We start from the raw sequence: 23,171 nt of genomic DNA, 5'->3' as shown, positions 1-23,171 counted from the left end.
GAGAGTCGATGCAGACAAGCCCAATTTCTTTAGCTTCCGTAGGAAGTAAAGACGTTGTTGGGCTTTCTTGACTGTTGCATCAATGTGAGTGGACCAGGACAGACTATTGGTGAAGATGACCAGGAACTTAAAGCTATCGACCATCTCCACTTCGGAGCTATTGAAGTAGACGGGGGCACGTGTCGTACTACGCTTCCTGAAGTCGATGCACAGTTCCTTGATTTTGCTGACATTTAGAGAGAGGTTGTTTTTGGTACACCATGTAACCAAGTGGTCTATCTCCCTTCTGTAGTCTGGATAGTCATTGTTTGAGATACGACCCACTGCAGTTGTATCATCCGCAAACTTACAGATCGAATTGGAGTTAAATCACACAGTTGTGTGTGTATAGGGAGCATAGTAGAGGACTGAGTACACATCCTTGCGGAGCCCCGGTATTGAGGACTATTGTGGAGGAGGTGTTGCTAGTAACCTGACAGATTGCGGTCTGTTGTTGAGGAAGTCAAGGATCCAGCTGCACAGGGAGGGGTCAAGTCCAAAATTGCGGAGTTTGGTTATTAGTCTTGTCGGGATAATGGTGGTGAAGGCTGAGCTGTTGTCCATGAACAGTAGTCTTACATAGGTGTCCTTATTGTCAAGGTGTTCGAGTGTTGATTGTAGGGCAAGGGAGATAGCATCTGCTATGGACCGGTTACGGCGATAAGCAAACTGCAATGAATCAAGAATGTCTGGGAGGCTGGCATTGATCCATTTCATGACTAGCCGCTCGAAGCATTTCATGATAACGGGTGACAGGGCCACCTGAAGGCAGTCATTGAGGTATGCTACCTTGTTCTTCTTTGGTACTGGTATTATGGTGGTCTTCTTGAAGCAGGTAGGGACCTCAGAGCGGAGAAGTGAGGTGTTGAAGATGTCTGCGAACACACTTGCCAGCTGGCCTGCGCAGGCTCTGAGTGGTCGCCCAGGGACTCTGTCGGGGCCCATCGCTTTCCGCGGGTTTACTTTCAAGAAGGCAGCTCTTTACCTCTGGGGCTGTAATAGGGGGTATGGGTGTGTCCAGGGCTGTTGGGTCAGATGGCACTGATGTATTGGCTGACTATTCAAAGCGGGCATAGAACTCATTCAGTTCATCGGGGAGAGATACTCCAGCACAAGAGATTCTGCCTGGCTTTACTCTGTAGTCTGTTTCAGCCCTGCCATAGACGTCGTGGGTTTGAGTCGTTGGCATGGAACTCTAGTCTGGTCTGGTATTGTCTTTCGGCATCCCTGATGGCTTTACGTACATCGTGGATTTCTTGTGTAGGTCAGTGTCGTCAGACTTGAATGCCTCCGTCCGGGACGGTAGCAGGGAGTGGACCTTTTGGTTAAGCCAGGGTTTCCGATTGGGGAACACCCTTATTGTCTTCTTTGGTACACAGTCCTCGACACACTTACTGATGAAGTCTGTGATGATGTTTGCATACTTGTCCAGGTTAGCTGCCATGGCCTTGAATATGGACCAGTCCACAGACTCCAAGCAATCACAGAGGATGCCTCGGACCGGCACTACATGTTTTTAAAAAATAAATTTAGAGTACCCAATTAATTTTTCCCAATTAAGAGGCAATATAACATGGCCAATTCACCTACCGTGCACATCTTTTGGGTTGTGGGGGCAAAACCCATGCAAACACAGGGAGAATGTGCAAACTCTACACAGACAGAGACCCAGAGCCGGGATTGAACCTGGGACCTCGGCGCCGTGAGGCAGAAGCACGAACCACAATACCACCGTGCTGCCTGCTACATGGTTTTCTTGACTGGTTCAGCATGCTTGAGTTGCTGTTTGTAAGCCGGAAGCAAGAGTTGTGGTCGGATTTGCCAAAGTGTGGTCAGGGAATGGAGCGGTAGGCACCTTTGATGCTTGTGTAGCAGTGGTCCAGGGTGTTTGCACCCCTAGTGGAGCAGGAGATATGGTGATGGAGTTTAGGTAGAACCCTCCTGTGGTTGACATGATTGAAGTCTCTGTTTTGTTATGCTCTTGACGTAGCATAAGCTGCTTCCTTGATGTACACTCTGACAAATGAAGGTTCAGACCTGGAGGTAGCTTGAACACATTTATTAAACTGTTAACGATGCTCCTTCTTGGATTCGACTCACCTGTTAATCCTGCTATAGCTACTCAGACAAACTAACCAGTCTGCTACAATCCATGTGGTGGGTGTGATGTGTATCAATCAAACCTGTCTGTACTCACTAAGAGTCTACACTGGAAAGAGAAAGAGCATGTGTGCCCTGTCCTTTATATGGGTATCCCCCTTGTGGTAGTGTCACCTCTGTGTGTGTCTTGACTGCCCATTGGTCGTGTCCTATCTTAATGACCTATTGGTTGAATGTCTGTGTATCATGATGTCTCTGGTGCTCCCTCTAGTGTTGACCTAGTCTACATGTATTTACATTAACACCTTGTGTATTTACAGTGATGCATATCACCACAGTCTCCAGCCTCGATTGTCAGGGCAATTTATTTCTTGGTTGTTGATGGTGGAGTTTAGTTTGCCAAGTGCTTTCTTCACTTCCGCCTGGGGTGGGATGTAGACAGCTGTGATGAGTATAGAGGTGAATTCACGTGAGAGGTAGAAAGGACGACACTTCACCGTCAGGTATTCTAGGTCTGGGGATCAGTGGCACGCTGGGACACAACATCCGAACACCAGGAGATGTTAATGAGGAGGCAAACTCCCCCTCTCTTCGCCTTGCCTGAGGCCATCATGTGGTCCATCCGGTGGATCGAGATGCCTTCGGGTTGAATGGCGCAGTCTGGTGTGGCCGGAGTAAGCCATGTCTCAGTGAAGCAGAGCAGACAGCAGTTCCTCACTTCACTCCGAGAGGTAAATGAATACTGTCTGAAAGGATGACCGAATATACTGTGATAATGAATCCAATACTGCACTAGCACTCGGAGCAAAGAAAGCATCTCATAATCATAGAGGAAGCCTTTGTTTTTAATGACAGGTTAATCATTCTGAGGACATGTCAATTTGAGATTCTGCAAGAAGCTCATTTGGTCACACCCAGCAGTCAATTTGGTTGCCCAACATTATTCATTCTGTTGTATCATAGAACCACTGTGCTACTGTGGGCAGCACGGTAGCACAGTGATTAGCACTGTGGCTTCACAGCATCAGGGTCCCAGGTTCGATTCCCCGCTGGGTCACTGTCTGTGCGGAGTCTGCACGTTATCCCCGTGTCTGCGTGGGTTTCCTCCGGATGCTCCAGTTTCCTCCCACAGTCCAAAGATGTGCGGGTTAGGTGGATTAGCCATGATAAATTACCCTTGGTGACCAAAAAGGTTAGGAGGGGTTGTTGGTTGAGGGGGGTAGGGTGGAAGTGAGGGCTTAAGTGGGTCGGTGCAGACTCGATGGGCCAAATGGCCTCCTTCTGCACTGTATGTTCTTTGTATAAACACGTCAATCATGGGAAATGGTTGATCTTCAAGGACTAAGGAGATTCTGGGAGAATTTGTGGTTTTGGAAAGACACTAACCCTTAAAGGGTTAATGCAGGGACTCGAGTTGCTACTGTTCCCAGAAAAGGCAGCGTTTTACAGGAAAAGTAATAAACAGTTTTTTTAAAGAAGCAGAGAAAACCATGTGACCCTGGTGGACTGTTTCCAAAAAGATCACATTGTGATTTGTGGCTTTATAAACACAGCAATGCCATGAAAACCGTGTTTTAAAAATGTTGGTGAAGGTTTTTGCTGCGGAGAAGAAAATGGATTGATTGTGTAAAGATAACCATCGCTCTCCAAAGAGAAAACCCAGTCCAGAAGCTGATCCACAGTCACTTGTAAACTCTGAAACCAACTGTTTGCAAGATATTCTCAAAGTTTGCCTAAAAAGTTGTTCAGTAGTCCCAATAAATCCCCAGCCCAGTGTCGAGAAATAAATCCCCAGACCTGTGCTGAGAAATAAATGCCCAGACCAGTGCTGAGAAATAAATGCCCAGCCCAGTGCTCAGAAATAAATGCACAGCCCAGTGCTGAGAAATAAATGCCCAGACCAGTGCTGAGAAATAAATGCACAGATCAGTGTTGAGAAATAAATGCCCAGATCAGTGCTGAGAAATAAATGCCCAGCCCAGTGCTGAGAATAAATGCCCAGCTCAGTGCTGAGAAATAAATGCCCAGATCTGTGCTGAGAAATAAATGCCCAGATCTGTGCTGAGAAATAAATGCCCAGATCAGTGCTGAGAAATAAATGCCCAGACCAGTGCTGAGAAATAAATCCCCAGCCCAGTGCTGAGAAATAAATGCCCAGCCCAGTGCTGAGAAATAAATGCCCAGCCCAGTGCTGAGAAATAAATGCCCAGACCAGTGCCGAGAAATAACTCCCCAGACAAGTGCCGAGAAATGCATTTTGCAGGAAAAGTAATTAAACAGTTTTTTTAAAAGAAGCTGCAAAACACCATGTTACAAAAAGATCACATGGTGCTTTGTGGCTTTGGAACAAAGGAATGCGATGAAAACCGTATTTTGAAAGGTTGATGGGTGACTGTCTGTGCGGAGTCTGCACGTTATCCCCGTGTCTGCGTGGGTTTCCTCCGGGTGCTCCAGTTTCCTCCCACAGTCTGAAAGGCTGATGAAGGTTTTTGCAGTGGAGAAGGAAGTGGATAGTTTGTGCAAAGATAACCATCGCTCCTCAAAGAGAAAACCCAGTCCAGAAGCTGCTCCACAGTCACTGTCAACTCTGAAATCAACTGCCTGCAAGATATTCTCAAAGTTTGCCTCAAAATTGTTCAGACATCCCCAATAGATCCCCAGACCAGTGCTGAGAAACCACCCGTAATAACCTGGAAAATTGCCTGTGTGTGTATAATCTTCATCAGTGTCACAAGTAGGCTTATATTAACACTGCAATAAAGTTACTGTGCAAATCTCCGAGTCGCCACATTCCGGTGCCTATTTGGGTACATTGAGGAAGAATTCAGAATGTCCAATTCACCTAATAAGCACGTCTTTCGGGACATGTGGTAGGAAAAAGGAGCAGCCGGAGGAAACCAATATGCAGACACGGGGAGAACGTGCAGATTCCGCACAGACAGTGACCAAGGTCAGGAATCAAACGTGGACCCTGGTGCTGTGAAGCAACAGTGCTAACCACTGTGCTGCCTTGAGCTACCGTGCTGTCCACCATGCCGCCGTATATATGTGTGTGTGTGTCTGTCGCTATTTACTATATGTTAATGGCCAGCAAGTTGCCCACGTTCATCTCACCCAAGTCCTAAATCTCTAGGCGTCTGATTCGCCAGCGTCAGGAAGCTCGCAGAGAGGCTGATGAGCTGGAGCGGTTTTAATTTTTTTATAATAACCTTTATTGTCACAAGTAGGCTTACATTAACACTGCAATGAAGTTACTGTGAAAAGCTCCTCGGCCGGGATTCTCCCCTACCCAGCGGGGCGGGGGGGTCCCGGCGTGTTGGAGTGGTGTGAACCACTCTGGCGTCGGGCCGCCCCAAAGGTGCAGAAGTCTGCGCACCTTTAGGGGCCAAGCCCTCACATTGAGAGGCTAGGCCGCACCGGAGTGGTTCCCACTCCACCGGCTGACGTGAACGGCCTTTGGCGTCACACAAACCTGGGCCGAATGGACTTCGCCAGCCGGTGTAAGTCCGCATATGCGCCGAAGCGACAGCGGCTGCCAACGTCATACCGGCGCACGCGCAGGAGAGGGGGTCTCTTCCGCCTCGGAAAGGTGAAGACCATGGCGAAGGCGGAAGGTAAAGAGTGCCCCCACGGCACAGGCCCGCCCGCTGATTGGTGGGCCCCGATCGCGAGCCAGGCCACCGTGAGGGCACACCCCAGGGTTAGATCGCCCCGTGCCCCCCCCCTCCCCAGGACCTTGGAGCCCGCCCGCACCGCCTGCTCCCGCTGGTAAGAGAGGTGGTTTAATCCACGCCGGCGGGAGAGGCTTGTCAGCGGCGGGACTTTGGCCGATTGCGGGCCAGAAAATCGCCGCGGTGGGCCCACCGACCATCATGGGGAGCCCGCTGACCGGCGCGACGCTATTTCTGACCCCGCCGAATCTCGGGTGGCGGAGAATTCGGGAAACAGCGGGGGCGGGATTGACGCCCCTGGTCACCACATTCTAGTGTCTGTTTGGGTACACAGGGGGAGAATTCAGAATGTCCAAATTACCAAACAGCACGGACGGGATTCTCCGGCTGTCAAACTCTCCGGTGGTGTGGAATTTCGCTGGGGCGTGAATCGCACAGCACCGGTCGGCGGCCGCTAGCAGCGCCCCGCCCGTGATTTTTCCGGCCCGCGATGTGCCGAGTGGCCGCCCGTTTATGGCCGGTCCCGCCGGCGTAAATTAGAGGAGGTATTTCTGGGAGGATTTGGCCCCGGGAGCTGCCCCCACGGTGGCCTGGCCCGCGATCGGGGCCCACCGATCCACGGGTGGGCCTGCGCCATGGGGCACTCTATTCCTGCGTGTTGGCTGGTGTAAAAGTCCGCTATGGCCGACGCAGGGATGAACCCCTTTGCGCATGCGGTGGGATGACGCCAGCACACGCTGGTGCTCCCGTGCATGCTCCAACTCACGGCGGCCGGCGGAGGCCCTTCGGCACCAGTTGGCATGGCGCTAAGCCCCTTCCGCTCTGGCCAGCGGGACGCAAAACACTCCGGCGCCGGCCTAGCCCCTGAAGGTGCGGAAGATTCCGCACCTTCAGGGCAGCCTGACGCCGGAGTGGTTCACGTCACTCTTCGGCGCTGGGACCGCCTACCTCGCCGGGTAGGGGAGAATCCCGCCCCACATTTTTCAGTAGTCAATGCCTGGGAGGAGGTGACAGAGGCAGTTAATGTTGGCAGCTTCACCAAAAGACCCAACATGCAATACCGGAAAAACATGAACAACCTCCTTCAAGTCAACCGGGATTTTAGATTCATGTCTCACTACATTACGCTACATTTAGTCCACCACCATCTGGCGTGGGCTGGCGAAATCCTACCAACTGTCCTGGCTTGAGGCAATTCACGCTTCTTTAACCTGTAATTACCCTTCTCTCCAGTCGCACCGTTTGGACCTGTAAAGATTTAATTAGCTGCAAACACTCCCATTCAAAGTATCATCTTGCATTATTGGCTTTGTCTTTATATGCTGTGTTTGTTTATCCTACCTCTTCACTCACCTGATGAAGGAGCTACGCATGAAAGCTAGTGTTTCCAAATAAATCTATTGGACTTTAACCTGGTGTTGTAAGACTTCTTACTGAGTCATATGTTGTGGAGCTGGATGGCAGGTTTCTAAGTAAACACGTTGACCACTTAAGGAGCAGCAGGGCAGCGACACCCAGCCCAGAACAGGTGGATCTCGCTAGGATTGTGATTGCTTCAGTGAGCACCCTGGTGAAAGGAGAATCGGGGGCATTGGAGGTGGTGCCGGCAGAGATTGCCAAGGCCAATGGTGAGGTTCTTGATTGACACCCAGGAACCTTTATCTGTTCATGCTAATTCGATTATTTCTGAAACAACTGAACCTGTGGTGATTCGGTCGGACTAGGAGCTTGCAGTCCAATTGCCTCTTTGATGGACTCTCTGTCTCTCCCTTCAGATATTTGTTTTCACTGTGTGTATATATGCAGTGTTCTAAATAGCTGCATGGGCTCTGTTGTGAGGGACTTCAGGGAAGCGGGATGTAGTAGCACGGCCCCTTTAAGGGACGGGTTTGAATGCCCATGTGATGGGCCTGGGGCATAGGAGCGCATGATCATAAGCCAATGGCATGCCAGCGTGGGGCCGGGTTACTGGGGGCCCGGGCAGCGTGAAATCCAGAGCTGGCGGGTATTTGCAAATAGTCACTCTGTGCCTGTAGCATACTTGCCTTTATTCACTTTCAGTAAACCCATTTTGTTTTATACTGAAGTCACCAGCATGACTGTCTGAGCTATCACAATGGCCTACTTAAATATTGAGAGCCCATTGAGGGAGACCTGAGGCCTGGTGAGCCCCACATGCTGAAGGGGCAGCATGCCCACTGTTGCTGCAGGAACTGGAGGCACTGGGATTACTGCTTAGAGGCTGAGGGGTGAAATCACCCGGGACCGACGAAAACCCCAGCCCCGCCGTGGCCGGAATTCTCTACCAGCCGGGAATTGGCGGGGGCGGGAATCGTGCCCCGCCGATCGGCGAGCCCACTGCGGCGATTCTCCAGCCCGCAATGGGCCTCTCCCACTGCTGTGGTTTCAACCACCTCTGGTGCGAGCGGGATTGGCGGCGCGAGCGGGCCCCCAGGGTCCTGGGGGGGGGCGCGGGATGATCGGTCCCCGGGGGGTACCCCCACGGTGGTCAGGCCCGCAATCGGGGCCCACCGATCAGCGGGCAGGCCAGTGCCGTGGGGGCACTCTTTTTCTTCCGCTGCCGCCACAGCCTCCACCATGGCGGAGGCGGAAGAGAATCCCCCAGCGTGCATGCGCCGGTGGTGATGTCAGTGGCAGCTGAAGCACCGGCGCATGCGCCAACCGGAGAAGGACTTTTGGCCAGCCCCGATGCCGGCCGGCGAGCGTCAAAGGGCGTTGGTGCTGGTTTTGGCGCCAGTCGGCATGGCACCAACCACTCCGACGCGGGCCTAACCCCCAAAGGTGTGGAGAATTCGCCGGCAGACGCCGGAGTGGTTGGCGCCACTCCCCTACACCGGGATCCCCTGCCCCGCCGGGTAGGGGAGAATCCCGGCCGAGAAACCTCTGTCCATACTCAGTACCCTGGGAGAAATCTGCCAAAAGCAGAGGGCAATGGGCGGAATTCTCCGTTAGGCCTGACGCCGTCGTGAAACCCAGAGAGGTTCATAACGGCATCGGAGGCCGCGTCGGAGGCCGCTCCTGGACCCCTATTCTCCCCTCGCCCAGGGGCTAGAGGGGCCGTGCCGTAAATCTCGGCCGCCGGGCTTTTTCGCTGGCATCAAGGCCCGGCGTACCGAGAATGACACAGCCGACGCACCTAATGACGTCAGCCGCGCATGTGCGGGTTGGCCGGCTCCAACCCGTGCATGCACGGTTGCCGTCTTCCCCTCCGCTGCCACGCAAGATGTGGCGGCTTGATCGTGAGGGGCGGCGGAGGGGAAAGAGTGCGTCCCATTAATTCGCCGGTCCCCTCCCGAGCACGGTCGTGGTGCTCACTCCCCTCTCCGCCCCCCAGAAGCCCCAAACGAGCATCTGTCGCCACGTTCACGACGGCAGCGACCAATGACGGCGGCCCGCGATTCTCTGAGCGGCGTGTCGTAAAATGTGACACGCCATTTGGGGGGGGCGGGGGGAATAGGGGGGGGGGCAGTGCGGCCCTCCCACGATTCTCCCTCCCGGTGTGGGGGCGGAGAATCGTGCCCAATGTCTCTCTTCCATTTCAAAACACAGTTGTACCTCACTGCTAATCAGAGTAGGACAAATTGGATCCAAAATTGGTTGAGTGGCGTGAAACAGAGGGCCACTCTGGTCGAGGAATGTTTTTCTGATTGGAAGCCTGTGTCCAGTGGGGTCCCGCAGGGATCAGAGTTGGGGCCCTTGCTGTTTGTGGTTCATATAAATGAATTTGATATGTAATGTAGGAAGGTTGATCAGTAAGTTTGCGGATGATACGAAAATTGGTGGGACAGTAAATAGTGAGGAGGATGAGGCCAAATGGTGGCACAGTGATTAGCACTGCTGCCTCATGCGCTGAGGACCCGGGTTCAATCCCAATCACAGGTCAGTGTCAGTGTGGAGTTTGCACATTCTCCCCGTGTCTGCGTGGGTCTCAACCCCACAACTCAAAGATGTGCAGTTTAGGTGGATTGGCCATACTAATTTGCCCCTTAATTGGAATTTCTTTTAAAAAATGACTATTAGCAGTCATCTTCATTTTCGTGGTTTGGCAGAAAATATCCAGTTTTACAAATAATGGCAATAAGGATAAAGTTTTCAATATACAGTGTTGTGTTTATTTTTTTCCATATGTTAGGACACCAGACCAGACCCCAACTTTTGTTACCTTCCCAGACGAGAAACCCTCAAAGTTTTCAATTTAACTTACTTTCTACACCTGTCACTAATTCCAATTAAGTAACCCAATACAGTGCAAATGACAATTATAAATCAGGTTTAGACATAGACATAGAACAGTACAGCACAGAACAGGCCCTTCGGCCCTCGATGTTGTGCCGAGCAAATGATCACCCTACTCAAACCCACGGATCCACCCTATACCCGTAACCCAACAACCCCCCCCTAACATTACTTTTTAGGACACTACGGGCAATTTAGCATGGCCAATCCACCTAACCCGCACATCTTTGGACTGTGGGAGGAAACCGGAGCATCCGGAGGAAACCCACGCACACACGGGGAGGACGTGCAGACTCCGCACAGACAGTGACCCAGCCGGGAACCGAACCTGGGACCCTGGAGCTGTGAAGCATTTATGCTAACCACCATGCTACCGTGCTGCCCTTAACAAAATAGGTTGCTTGCTTATCTATGCAGATAATTGGAGAGAGAGACCCTTTCAGGAATGGCCTGAACGTCCTTCTGTCAAATTCTATGGAAAACTGCTGTTCAACTTAAAATCTTAAATCAGACTGATAAAATATAGACCGATCTGGCTCCTCTCTTTAATTACTTCATCTGTATCCCATTAAGATGTCCCATGAGTAGCTTAGCTATGACTAAATACAATCCCTCAAACTATCTGTACCCCAGGAAATCTCCTGTGATCAAAACATTGTTCCATTAGCCATCACTCTGTGAACAATTAGATGGTTAATATCAATAATTACGTCACCTTTTATGACACCTTAATCACAGCTTCAGTAGAAACACTGCCTGTATGCATTTTAAACTATGTTTAATATTACTGCCACAAAAATATAAAGTATAATCTATAACAATTTTTATGTTCCTCACATGTGTCATAGGAATGCAACAAATTTGGCCAGAGAATCAAGAAAAAAGGAGAAACATTATTGTAATTAGAACCAGATTGTTGAGGAGGGAAATCAGGAAGTATTGTTAAAATAATGGGTTGTGGAAATATGGAGCTCACTGGGTCAAACTGTTGAGGACAAGTGGTAATTAAATGTGAGCAAGATAGATAATTGTTCAGTGAGTGTACGGAGTTTGGGATAGTGGTGATAAGGTTGAGTAAACATACAGATCAGCTAATGAACAACCAGCTTTAACCCTGGTCTGAATGTTCTGAAACACCCTCTTTTACTGAATGAACTACTTCCTGGGTAAGACACAGGGCGTGATTCTCCGAAACCGGGAGAAATCGTGAGGCTGGCGTCAAAAACGGGCGGGTTTGACGCCAGCCTCCGCCCCCCCGACCGGGAAACAATTCTGGTCCCCGGTCGGGGCTAGCATGCCGCGGCCGTGAACTCCGGCATCGCGGGCTTAATGAATTTCGTTAAGCCCGCTTTCCAGAGTTTGCGACGGCTGACGCGTCACATGACGTCAGCCGCGCATGCACGGATTGGAAGACTCCAACCCACGCATGCGCGGATGACGTCATCACGCATTTGGGTGAAACGCGCGCATGCGCGGGCCGGTATGCCCCTCAGCCGCCCCGCGAATGGATACAGCGGGGCGGCGGAAGGATAAAGAGTGCGCGGGGTAAGTACCCGCTGCCCGCGATCAGTGGGCATCGATCACGGGCCCATGGCACCCTTGGCACGGCCGTGGTACTGCCGTGCCAATCGGTGCCATGGTTCCCAAGATCGCAACTTTACGGCCGTTTTACGAACGGTCAAACCAGGTGTGTTTGACGTTCCTAAAAACGGTCATAAAGGGCTTGGAATTCGGCCCATCGGCCAGCTGAGAATCGCTGCTCGCCGTAAAAAAACGGCGGGCAGCGATTCGTGTCAGGAGGCGGGCGTGGGGGGGGGGGGGGGAGAATAGCGGGAGGGCGTCAGACCAGCGAGGCCGTAAAAATTTACGACCCCCGCTATTCTCCGCACCGTCGTGAGTGCGGAGAATCGCCCCCACAGAGTCTGAATTCAGGATGCACAGTAGGACACTACTGAACCTGTTCTGTTTCAGAAATAGGTTCTGAAACTCATCACAGGGTTTAGCTGTGTGAAATGTTTACAGGGACCTGTTTTCCTGCCATCTCTCTAATGACTGTAACTGCAGCTGGAACAAGAGGAAATTCCTCTTCCTGCTCTCTTATAAACCCCACCCCTTTTCATAATTTTATTTAGTTGCTGTTTCACTCCTGGGCCTCTCTTCCACAGGGAGCTCCAGCCAGCTTCCAAACACTCATAAAGCATTCTAAACATTTTTTTTAAGTTTGTGGCTCAAAGGTATCCAGACCTGAAAAGAAACAGAGAATACAGTCAATGAAGGGCCTGTTCAATGTAAGTACCTTTCTCGCCACTCCTGTTTTGCTGATCAGACAAGCTACAGGTCTGTGTGTGTTGAATGTCTGTGTGCTTTTAATAATTGGTGTTATCACAATTCTGAAGCCCAGAGCTCAGCGGGTATGGCGTGAAGGCTCTGAGATTGGACAAACTGTGAGTAAAGTGTACTGGGTGTAATTTTCTCTGTCAGCAGGGCAGGAAGTGAAGCTGAAGCTCAACATCAGCCATGATCGTATTAAATGACCGAGTAGGTTTGATGGGTCATTTGGTCTATTCCTTCTCCTGTTTGATAGAATGTAGAACATACAGTGCAGAAGGAGGCCATTCGGCCCATCGAGTCTGCACCGACCCACTTAAGCCCTCACTTCCACCCTATACCCGTAACCCAATAACCCCTCCTAATCTTTTTGAACACTAAGGGCAATTTAGCATGGCCAGTCCTCCGAACCTGCATGTCTTTGGACTGTGGGAGGAAACTTGAAAACCCGGAGGAAACTCACGCAGACACAGGGAGAACGTGCAGACTCCGCACAGACAGTGACCCAGCGGGGAATTGAACCTGGGACCCTGGAGCTGTGAAGCTACAGTGCTATCCACATGTGCTACCGTGCTACCCGATATTTTGTATGTTCTTTTGCTCTATTTAGCACAGGGCTAAATCGCTGGCTTCGAAAGCAGACCAGCAGAACAGTTCAATTCCCGTAACAGAACGTCCGAGAAAGATTCCCAGAACAACATTGGGGCGCCCCCGAAATGTGACAATGGGGCATCAGGAAGATATGGGCCTTATTTCCTCATGGTGAAACAATGTGGCAGCACGGTTCAATTTCCGTAACAGCCTCCCTGAACAGGCGCCGGAATGTGGCGACTAGGGGCTTTTCACAGTAACTTCTGGGGGAATTTGCATACGTGCAGTGCGGTCAGCCTAAGTTGAAGGGGAACCGGCGAAGGAGACCCAAGGAGTTTGTGTGAAGGCAAGCATCCAGCAGAGGGCAGCAGAGCAGAGCTACTGATCAGCTGTTCTGGGGGAATTTGCATACGTGCAGTGCGGTCAGCCTAAGTTGAAGGGGAACCGGCGAAGGAGACCCAAGGAGTTTGAGTGAAGACAAGCATCCAGCAGAGGGCAGCAGAACAGAGCTACTGATCAGCTGTTCTGGGGGAATTTGCATACGTGCAGTGCGGTCAGCCTAAGTTGAAGGGGAACCGGCGAAGGAGACCCAAGGAGTTTGAGTGAAGACAAGCATCCAGCAGAGGGCAGCAGAACAGAGCTACTGATCAGCTGTTCTGGGGGAATTTGCATACGTGCAGTGCGGTCAGCCTAAGTTGAAGGGGAACCGGCGAAGGAGACCCAAGGAGTTTGAGTGAAGACAAGCATCCAGCAGAGGGCAGCAGAACAGAGCTACTGATCAGCTGTTCTGGGGGAATTTGCATACGTGCAGTGCGGTCAGCCTAAGTTGAAGGGGAACCGGCGAAGGAGACCCAAGGAGTTTGAGTGAAGACAAGCATCCAGCAGAGGGCAGCAGAACAGAGCTACTGATCAGCTGTTCTGGGGGAATTTGCATACGTGCAGTGCGGTCAGCCTAAGTTGAAGGGGAACCGGCGAAGGAGACCCAAGGAGTTTGAGTGAAGACAAGCATCCAGCAGAGGGCAGCAGAACAGAGCTACTGATCAGCTGTTCTGGGGGAATTTGCATACGTGCAGTGCGGTCAGCCTAAGTTGAAGGGGAACCGGCGAAGGAGACCCAAGGAGTTTGAGTGAAGACAAGCATCCAGCAGAGGGCAGCAGAACAGAGCTACTGATCAGCTGTTCTGGGGGAATTTGCATACGTGCAGTGCGGTCAGCCTAAGTTGAAGGGGAACCGGCGAAGGAGACCCAAGGAGTTTGAGTGAAGACAAGCATCCAGCAGAGGGCAGCAGAACAGAGCTACTGATCAGCTGTTCTGGGGGAATTTGCATACGTGCAGTGCGGTCAGCCTAAGTTGAAGGGGAACCGGCGAAGGAGACCCAAGGAGTTTGAGTGAAGACAAGCATCCAGCAGAGGGCAGCAGAACAGAGCTACTGATCAGCTGTTCTGGGGGAATTTGCATACGTGCAGTGCGGTCAGCCTAAGTTGAAGGGGAACCGGCGAAGGAGACCCAAGGAGTTTGAGTGAAGACAAGCATCCAGCAGAGGGCAGCAGAACAGAGCTACTGATCAGCTGTTCTGGGGGAATTTGCATACGTGCAGTGCGGTCAGCCTAAGTTGAAGGGGAACCGGCGAAGGAGACCCAAGGAGTTTGAGTGAAGACAAGCATCCAGCAGAGGGCAGCAGAACAGAGCTACTGATCAGCTGTTCTGGGGGAATTTGCATACGTGCAGTGCGGTCAGCCTAAGTTGAAGGGGAACCGGCGAAGGAGACCCAAGGAGTTTGAGTGAAGACAAGCATCCAGCAGAGGGCAGCAGAACAGAGCTACTGATCAGCTGTTCTGGGGGAATTTGCATACGTGCAGTGCGGTCAGCCTAAGTTGAAGGGGAACCGGCGAAGGAGACCCAAGGAGTTTGAGTGAAGACAAGCATCCAGCAGAGGGCAGCAGAACAGAGCTACTGATCAGCTGTTCTGGGGGAATTTGCATACGTGCAGTGCGGTCAGCCTAAGTTGAAGGGGAACCGGCGAAGGAGACCCAAGGAGTTTGAGTGAAGACAAGCATCCAGCAGAGGGCAGCAGAACAGAGCTACTGATCAGCTGTTCTGGGGGAATTTGCATACGTGCAGTGCGGTCAGCCTAAGTTGAAGGGGAACCGGCGAAGGAGACCCAAGGAGTTTGAGTGAAGACAAGCATCCAGCAGAGGGCAGCAGAACAGAGCTACTGATCAGCTGTTCTGGGGGAATTTGCATACGTGCAGTGCGGTCAGCCTAAGTTGAAGGGGAACCGGCGAAGGAGACCCAAGGAGTTTGAGTGAAGACAAGCATCCAGCAGAGGGCAGCAGAACAGAGCTACTGATCAGCTGTTCTGGGGGAATTTGCATACGTGCAGTGCGGTCAGCCTAAGTTGAAGGGGAACCGGCGAAGGAGACCCAAGGAGTTTGAGTGAAGACAAGCATCCAGCAGAGGGCAGCAGAACAGAGCTACTGATCAGCTGTTCTGGGGGAATTTGCATACGTGCAGTGCGGTCAGCCTAAGTTGAAGGGGAACCGGCGAAGGAGACCCAAGGAGTTTGAGTGAAGACAAGCATCCAGCAGAGGGCAGCAGAACAGAGCTACTGATCAGCTGTTCTGGGGGAATTTGCATACGTGCAGTGCGGTCAGCCTAAGTTGAAGGGGAACCGGCGAAGGAGACCCAAGGAGTTTGAGTGAAGACAAGCATCCAGCAGAGGGCAGCAGAACAGAGCTACTGATCAGCTGTTCTGGGGGAATTTGCATACGTGCAGTGCGGTCAGCCTAAGTTGAAGGGGAACCGGCGAAGGAGACCCAAGGAGTTTGAGTGAAGACAAGCATCCAGCAGAGGGCAGCAGAACAGAGCTACTGATCAGCTGTTCTGGGGGAATTTGCATACGTGCAGTGCGGTCAGCCTAAGTTGAAGGGGAACCGGCGAAGGAGACCCAAGGAGTTTGAGTGAAGACAAGCATCCAGCAGAGGGCAGCAGAACAGAGCTACTGATCAGCTGTTCTGGGGGAATTTGCATACGTGCAGTGCGGTCAGCCTAAGTTGAAGGGGAACCGGCGAAGGAGACCCAAGGAGTTTGAGTGAAGACAAGCATCCAGCAGAGGGCAGCAGAACAGAGCTACTGATCAGCTGTTCTGGGGGAATTTGCATACGTGCAGTGCGGTCAGCCTAAGTTGAAGGGGAACCGGCGAAGGAGACCCAAGGAGTTTGAGTGAAGACAAGCATCCAGCAGAGGGCAGCAGAACAGAGCTACTGATCAGCTGTTCTGGGGGAATTTGCATACGTGCAGTGCGGTCAGCCTAAGTTGAAGGGGAACCGGCGAAGGAGACCCAAGGAGTTTGAGTGAAGACAAGCATCCAGCAGAGGGCAGCAGAACAGAGCTACTGATCAGCTGTTCTGGGGGAATTTGCATACGTGCAGTGCGGTCAGCCTAAGTTGAAGGGGAACCGGCGAAGGAGACCCAAGGAGTTTGAGTGAAGACAAGCATCCAGCAGAGGGCAGCAGAACAGAGCTACTGATCAGCTGTTCTGGGGGAATTTGCATACGTGCAGTGCGGTCAGCCTAAGTTGAAGGGGAACCGGCGAAGGAGACCCAAGGAGTTTGAGTGAAGACAAGCATCCAGCAGAGGGCAGCAGAACAGAGCTACTGATCAGCTGTTCTGGGGGAATTTGCATACGTGCAGTGCGGTCAGCCTAAGTTGAAGGGGAACCGGCGAAGGAGACCCAAGGAGTTTGAGTGAAGACAAGCATCCAGCAGAGGGCAGCAGAACAGAGCTACTGATCAGCTGTTCTGGGGGAATTTGCATACGTGCAGTGCGGTCAGCCTAAGTTGAAGGGGAACCGGCGAAGGAGACCCAAGGAGTTTGAGTGAAGACAAGCATCCAGCAGAGGGCAGCAGAACAGAGCTACTGATCAGCTGTTCTGGGGGAATTTGCATACGTGCAGTGCGGTCAGCCTAAGTTGAAGGGGAACCGGCGAAGGAGACCCAAGGAGTTTGAGTGAAGACAAGCATCCAGCAGAGGGCAGCAGAACAGAGCTACTGATCAGCTGTTCTGGGGGAATTTGCATACGTGCAGTGCGGTCAGCCTAAGTTGAAGGGGAACCGGCGAAGGAGACCCAAGGAGTTTGAGTGAAGACAAGCATCCAGCAGAGGGCAGCAGAACAGAGCTACTGATCAGCTGTTCTGGGGGAATTTGCATACGTGCAGTGCGGTCAGCCTAAGTTGAAGGGGAACCGGCGAAGGAGACCCAAGGAGTTTGAGTGAAGACAAGCATCCAGCAGAGGGCAGCAGAACAGAGCTACTGATCAGCTGTTCTGGGGGAATTTGCATACGTGCAGTGCGGTCAGCCTAAGTTGAAGGGGAACCGGCGAAGGAGACCCAAGGAGTTTGAGTGAAGACAAGCATCCAGCAGAGGGCAGCAGAACAGAGCTACTGATCAGCTGTTCTGGGGGAATTTGCATACGTGCAGTGCGGTCAGCCTAAGTTGAAGGGGAACCGGCGAAGGAGACCCAAGGAGTTTGAGTGAAGACAAGCATCCAGCAGAGGGCAGCAGAACAGAGCTACTGATCAGCTGTTCTGGGGGAATTTGCATACGTGCAGTGCGGTCAGCCTAAGTTGAAGGGGAACCGGCGAAGGAGACCCAAGGAGTTTGAGTGAAGACAAGCATCCAGCAGAGGGCAGCAGAACAGAGCTACTGATCAGCTGTTCTGGGGGAATTTGCATACGTGCAGTGCGGTCAGCCTAAGTTGAAGGGGAACCGGCGAAGGAGACCCAAGGAGTTTGAGTGAAGACAAGCATCCAGCAGAGGGCAGCAGAACAGAGCTACTGATCAGCTGTTCTGGGGGAATTTGCATACGTGCAGTGCGGTCAGCCTAAGTTGAAGGGGAACCGGCGAAGGAGACCCAAGGAGTTTGAGTGAAGACAAGCATCCAGCAGAGGGCAGCAGAACAGAGCTACTGATCAGCTGTTCTGGGGGAATTTGCATACGTGCAGTGCGGTCAGCCTAAGTTGAAGGGGAACCGGCGAAGGAGACCCAAGGAGTTTGAGTGAAGACAAGCATCCAGCAGAGGGCAGCAGAACAGAGCTACTGATCAGCTGTTCTGGGGGAATTTGCATACGTGCAGTGCGGTCAGCCTAAGTTGAAGGGGAACCGGCGAAGGAGACCCAAGGAGTTTGAGTGAAGACAAGCATCCAGCAGAGGGCAGCAGAACAGAGCTACTGATCAGCTGTTCTGGGGGAATTTGCATACGTGCAGTGCGGTCAGCCTAAGTTGAAGGGGAACCGGCGAAGGAGACCCAAGGAGTTTGAGTGAAGACAAGCATCCAGCAGAGGGCAGCAGAACAGAGCTACTGATCAGCTGTTCTGGGGGAATTTGCATACGTGCAGTGCGGTCAGCCTAAGTTGAAGGGGAACCGGCGAAGGAGACCCAAGGAGTTTGAGTGAAGACAAGCATCCAGCAGAGGGCAGCAGAACAGAGCTACTGATCAGCTGTTCTGGGGGAATTTGCATACGTGCAGTGCGGTCAGCCTAAGTTGAAGGGGAACCGGCGAAGGAGACCCAAGGAGTTTGAGTGAAGACAAGCATCCAGCAGAGGGCAGCAGAACAGAGCTACTGATCAGCTGTTCTGGGGGAATTTGCATACGTGCAGTGCGGTCAGCCTAAGTTGAAGGGGAACCGGCGAAGGAGACCCAAGGAGTTTGAGTGAAGACAAGCATCCAGCAGAGGGCAGCAGAACAGAGCTACTGATCAGCTGTTCTGGGGGAATTTGCATACGTGCAGTGCGGTCAGCCTAAGTTGAAGGGGAACCGGCGAAGGAGACCCAAGGAGTTTGAGTGAAGACAAGCATCCAGCAGAGGGCAGCAGAACAGAGCTACTGATCAGCTGTTCTGGGGGAATTTGCATACGTGCAGTGCGGTCAGCCTAAGTTGAAGGGGAACCGGCGAAGGAGACCCAAGGAGTTTGAGTGAAGACAAGCATCCAGCAGAGGGCAGCAGAACAGAGCTACTGATCAGCTGTTCTGGGGGAATTTGCATACGTGCAGTGCGGTCAGCCTAAGTTGAAGGGGAACCGGCGAAGGAGACCCAAGGAGTTTGAGTGAAGACAAGCATCCAGCAGAGGGCAGCAGAACAGAGCTACTGATCAGCTGTTCTGGGGGAATTTGCATACGTGCAGTGCGGTCAGCCTAAGTTGAAGGGGAACCGGCGAAGGAGACCCAAGGAGTTTGAGTGAAGACAAGCATCCAGCAGAGGGCAGCAGAACAGAGCTACTGATCAGCTGTTCTGGGGGAATTTGCATACGTGCAGTGCGGTCAGCCTAAGTTGAAGGGGAACCGGCGAAGGAGACCCAAGGAGTTTGAGTGAAGACAAGCATCCAGCAGAGGGCAGCAGAACAGAGCTACTGATCAGCTGTTCTGGGGGAATTTGCATACGTGCAGTGCGGTCAGCCTAAGTTGAAGGGGAACCGGCGAAGGAGACCCAAGGAGTTTGAGTGAAGACAAGCATCCAGCAGAGGGCAGCAGAACAGAGCTACTGATCAGCTGTTCTGGGGGAATTTGCATACGTGCAGTGCGGTCAGCCTAAGTTGAAGGGGAACCGGCGAAGGAGACCCAAGGAGTTTGAGTGAAGACAAGCATCCAGCAGAGGGCAGCAGAACAGAGCTACTGATCAGCTGTTCTGGGGGAATTTGCATACGTGCAGTGCGGTCAGCCTAAGTTGAAGGGGAACCGGCGAAGGAGACCCAAGGAGTTTGAGTGAAGACAAGCATCCAGCAGAGGGCAGCAGAACAGAGCTACTGATCAGCTGTTCTGGGGGAATTTGCATACGTGCAGTGCGGTCAGCCTAAGTTGAAGGGGAACCGGCGAAGGAGACCCAAGGAGTTTGAGTGAAGACAAGCATCCAGCAGAGGGCAGCAGAACAGAGCTACTGATCAGCTGTTCTGGGGGAATTTGCATACGTGCAGTGCGGTCAGCCTACGTTGAAGGGGAACCGGCGAAGGAGACCCAAGGAGTTTGAGTGAAGACAAGCATCCAGCAGAGGGCAGCAGAACAGAGCTACTGATCAGCTGTTCTGGGGGAATTTGCATACGTGCAGTGCGGTCAGCCTAAGTTGAAGGGGAACCGGCGAAGGAGACCCAAGGAGTTTGAGTGAAGACAAGCATCCAGCAGAGGGCAGCAGAACAGAGCTACTGATCAGCTGTTCTGGGGGAATTTGCATACGTGCAGTGCGGTCAGCCTACGTTGAAGGGGAACCGGCGAAGGAGACCCAAGGAGTTTGAGTGAAGACAAGCATCCAGCAGAGGGCAGCAGAACAGAGCTACTGATCAGCTGTTCTGGGGGAATTTGCATACGTGCAGTGCGGTCAGCCTACGTTGAAGGGGAACCGGCGAAGGAGACCCAAGGAGTTTGAGTGAAGACAAGCATCCAGCAGAGGGCAGCAGAACAGAGCTACTGATCAGCTGTTCTGGGGGAATTTGCATACGTGCAGTGCGGTCAGCCTACGTTGAAGGGGAACCGGCGAAGGAGACCCAAGGAGTTTGAGTGAAGACAAGCATCCAGCAGAGGGCAGCAGAACAGAGCTACTGATCAGCTGTTCTGGGGGAATTTGCATACGTGCAGTGCGGTCAGCCTACGTTGAAGGGGAACCGGCGAAGGAGACCCAAGGAGTTTGAGTGAAGACAAGCATCCAGCAGAGGGCAGCAGAACAGAGCTACTGATCAGCTGTTCTGGGGGAATTTGCATACGTGCAGTGCGGTCAGCCTACGTTGAAGGGGAACCGGCGAAGGAGACCCAAGGAGTTTGAGTGAAGACAAGCATCCAGCAGAGGGCAGCAGAACAGAGCTACTGATCAGCTGTTCTGGGGGAATTTGCATACGTGCAGTGCGGTCAGCCTAAGTTGAAGGGGAACCGGCGAAGGAGACCCAAGGAGTTTGAGTGAAGACAAGCATCCAGCAGAGGGCAGCAGAACAGAGCTACTGATCAGCTGTTCTGGGGGAATTTGCATACGTGCAGTGCAGTCAGCCTAAGTTGAAGGGGAACCGGCGAAGGAGACCCAAGGAGTTTGAGTGAAGACAAGCATCCAGCAGAGGGCAGCAGAACAGAGCTACTGATCAGCTGTTCTGGGGGAATTTGCATACGTGCAGTGCGGTCAGCCTAAGTTGAAGGGGAACCGGCGAAGGAGACCCAAGGAGTTTGAGTGAAGACAAGCATCCAGCAGAGGGCAGCAGAACAGAGCTACTGATCAGCTGTTCTGGGGGAATTTGCATACGTGCAGTGCAGTCAGCCTAAGTTGAAGGGGAACCGGCGAAGGAGACCCAAGGAGTTTGAGTGAAGACAAGCATCCAGCAGAGGGCAGCAGAACAGAGCTACTGATCAGCTGTTCTGGGGGAATTTGCATACGTGCAGTGCGGTCAGCCTAAGTTGAAGGGGAACCGGCGAAGGAGACCCAAGGAGTTTGAGTGAAGACAAGCATCCAGCAGAGGGCAGCAGAACAGAGCTACTGATCAGCTGTTCTGGGGGAATTTGCATACGTGCAGTGCGGTCAGCCTAAGTTGAAGGGGAACCGGCGAAGGAGACCCAAGGAGTTTGAGTGAAGACAAGCATCCAGCAGAGGGCAGCAGAACAGAGCTACTGATCAGCTGTTCTGGGGGAATTTGCATACGTGCAGTGCGGTCAGCCTAAGTTGAAGGGGAACCGGCGAAGGAGACCCAAGGAGTTTGAGTGAAGACAAGCATCCAGCAGAGGGCAGCAGAACAGAGCTACTGATCAGCTGTTCTGGGGGAATTTGCATACGTGCAGTGCGGTCAGCCTAAGTTGAAGGGGAACCGGCGAAGGAGACCCAAGGAGTTTGAGTGAAGACAAGCATCCAGCAGAGGGCAGCAGAACAGAGCTACTGATCAGCTGTTCTGGGGGAATTTGCATACGTGCAGTGCGGTCAGCCTAAGTTGAAGGGGAACCGGCGAAGGAGACCCAAGGAGTTTGAGTGAAGACAAGCATCCAGCAGAGGGCAGCAGAACAGAGCTACTGATCAGCTGTTCTGGGGGAATTTGCATACGTGCAGTGCGGTCAGCCTAAGTTGAAGGGGAACCGGCGAAGGAGACCCAAGGAGTTTGAGTGAAGACAAGCATCCAGCAGAGGGCAGCAGAACAGAGCTACTGATCAGCTGTTCTGGGGGAATTTGCATACGTGCAGTGCGGTCAGCCTAAGTTGAAGGGGAACCGGCGAAGGAGACCCAAGGAGTTTGAGTGAAGACAAGCATCCAGCAGAGGGCAGCAGAACAGAGCTACTGATCAGCTGTTCTGGGGGAATTTGCATACGTGCAGTGCGGTCAGCCTAAGTTGAAGGGGAACCGGCGAAGGAGACCCAAGGAGTTTGAGTGAAGACAAGCATCCAGCAGAGGGCAGCAGAACAGAGCTACTGATCAGCTGTTCTGGGGGAATTTGCATACGTGCAGTGCGGTCAGCCTAAGTTGAAGGGGAACCGGCGAAGGAGACCCAAGGAGTTTGAGTGAAGACAAGCATCCAGCAGAGGGCAGCAGAACAGAGCTACTGATCAGCTGTTCTGGGGGAATTTGCATACGTGCAGTGCGGTCAGCCTAAGTTGAAGGGGAACCGGCGAAGGAGACCCAAGGAGTTTGAGTGAAGACAAGCATCCAGCAGAGGGCAGCAGAACAGAGCTACTGATCAGCTGTTCTGGGGGAATTTGCATACGTGCAGTGCGGTCAGCCTAAGTTGAAGGGGAACCGGCGAAGGAGACCCAAGGAGTTTGAGTGAAGACAAGCATCCAGCAGAGGGCAGCAGAACAGAGCTACTGATCAGCTGTTCTGGGGGAATTTGCATACGTGCAGTGCGGTCAGCCTAAGTTGAAGGGGAACCGGCGAAGGAGACCCAAGGAGTTTGAGTGAAGACAAGCATCCAGCAGAGGGCAGCAGAACAGAGCTACTGATCAGCTGTTCTGGGGGAATTTGCATACGTGCAGTGCGGTCAGCCTAAGTTGAAGGGGAACCGGCGAAGGAGACCCAAGGAGTTTGAGTGAAGACAAGCATCCAGCAGAGGGCAGCAGAACAGAGCTACTGATCAGCTGTTCTGGGGGAATTTGCATACGTGCAGTGCGGTCAGCCTAAGTTGAAGGGGAACCGGCGAAGGAGACCCAAGGAGTTTGAGTGAAGACAAGCATCCAGCA

The 23,171-nt window shown here is 52.5% G+C and overlaps 1 protein-coding gene across 1 annotated transcript in view; it reads left to right on the top strand.

Annotated features, from left to right (window-relative positions):
• Positions 1-12,191: 12,191 nt before the first annotated feature.
• Positions 12,192-23,171, top strand: part of LOC119951190 (interferon-inducible GTPase 5-like) — a 54,751-nt gene continuing 43,771 nt past the window's right edge. Inside the window, exon 1 of the mRNA XM_038774216.1 lies at positions 12,192-12,355. The gene's annotated coding sequence lies outside the window, so the exon portion shown is untranslated. The remainder of the gene's footprint in view (positions 12,356-23,171) is intronic.

Source organism: Scyliorhinus canicula, chromosome 17 (assembly GCF_902713615.1).
Source record: "Scyliorhinus canicula chromosome 17, sScyCan1.1, whole genome shotgun sequence".
NCBI classification, from domain to species: Eukaryota; Metazoa; Chordata; class Chondrichthyes; order Carcharhiniformes; family Scyliorhinidae; genus Scyliorhinus; species Scyliorhinus canicula.
Note: the sequence above shows the minus strand (reverse complement) of the source record. Positions and strands in the feature narration are given on the sequence as shown.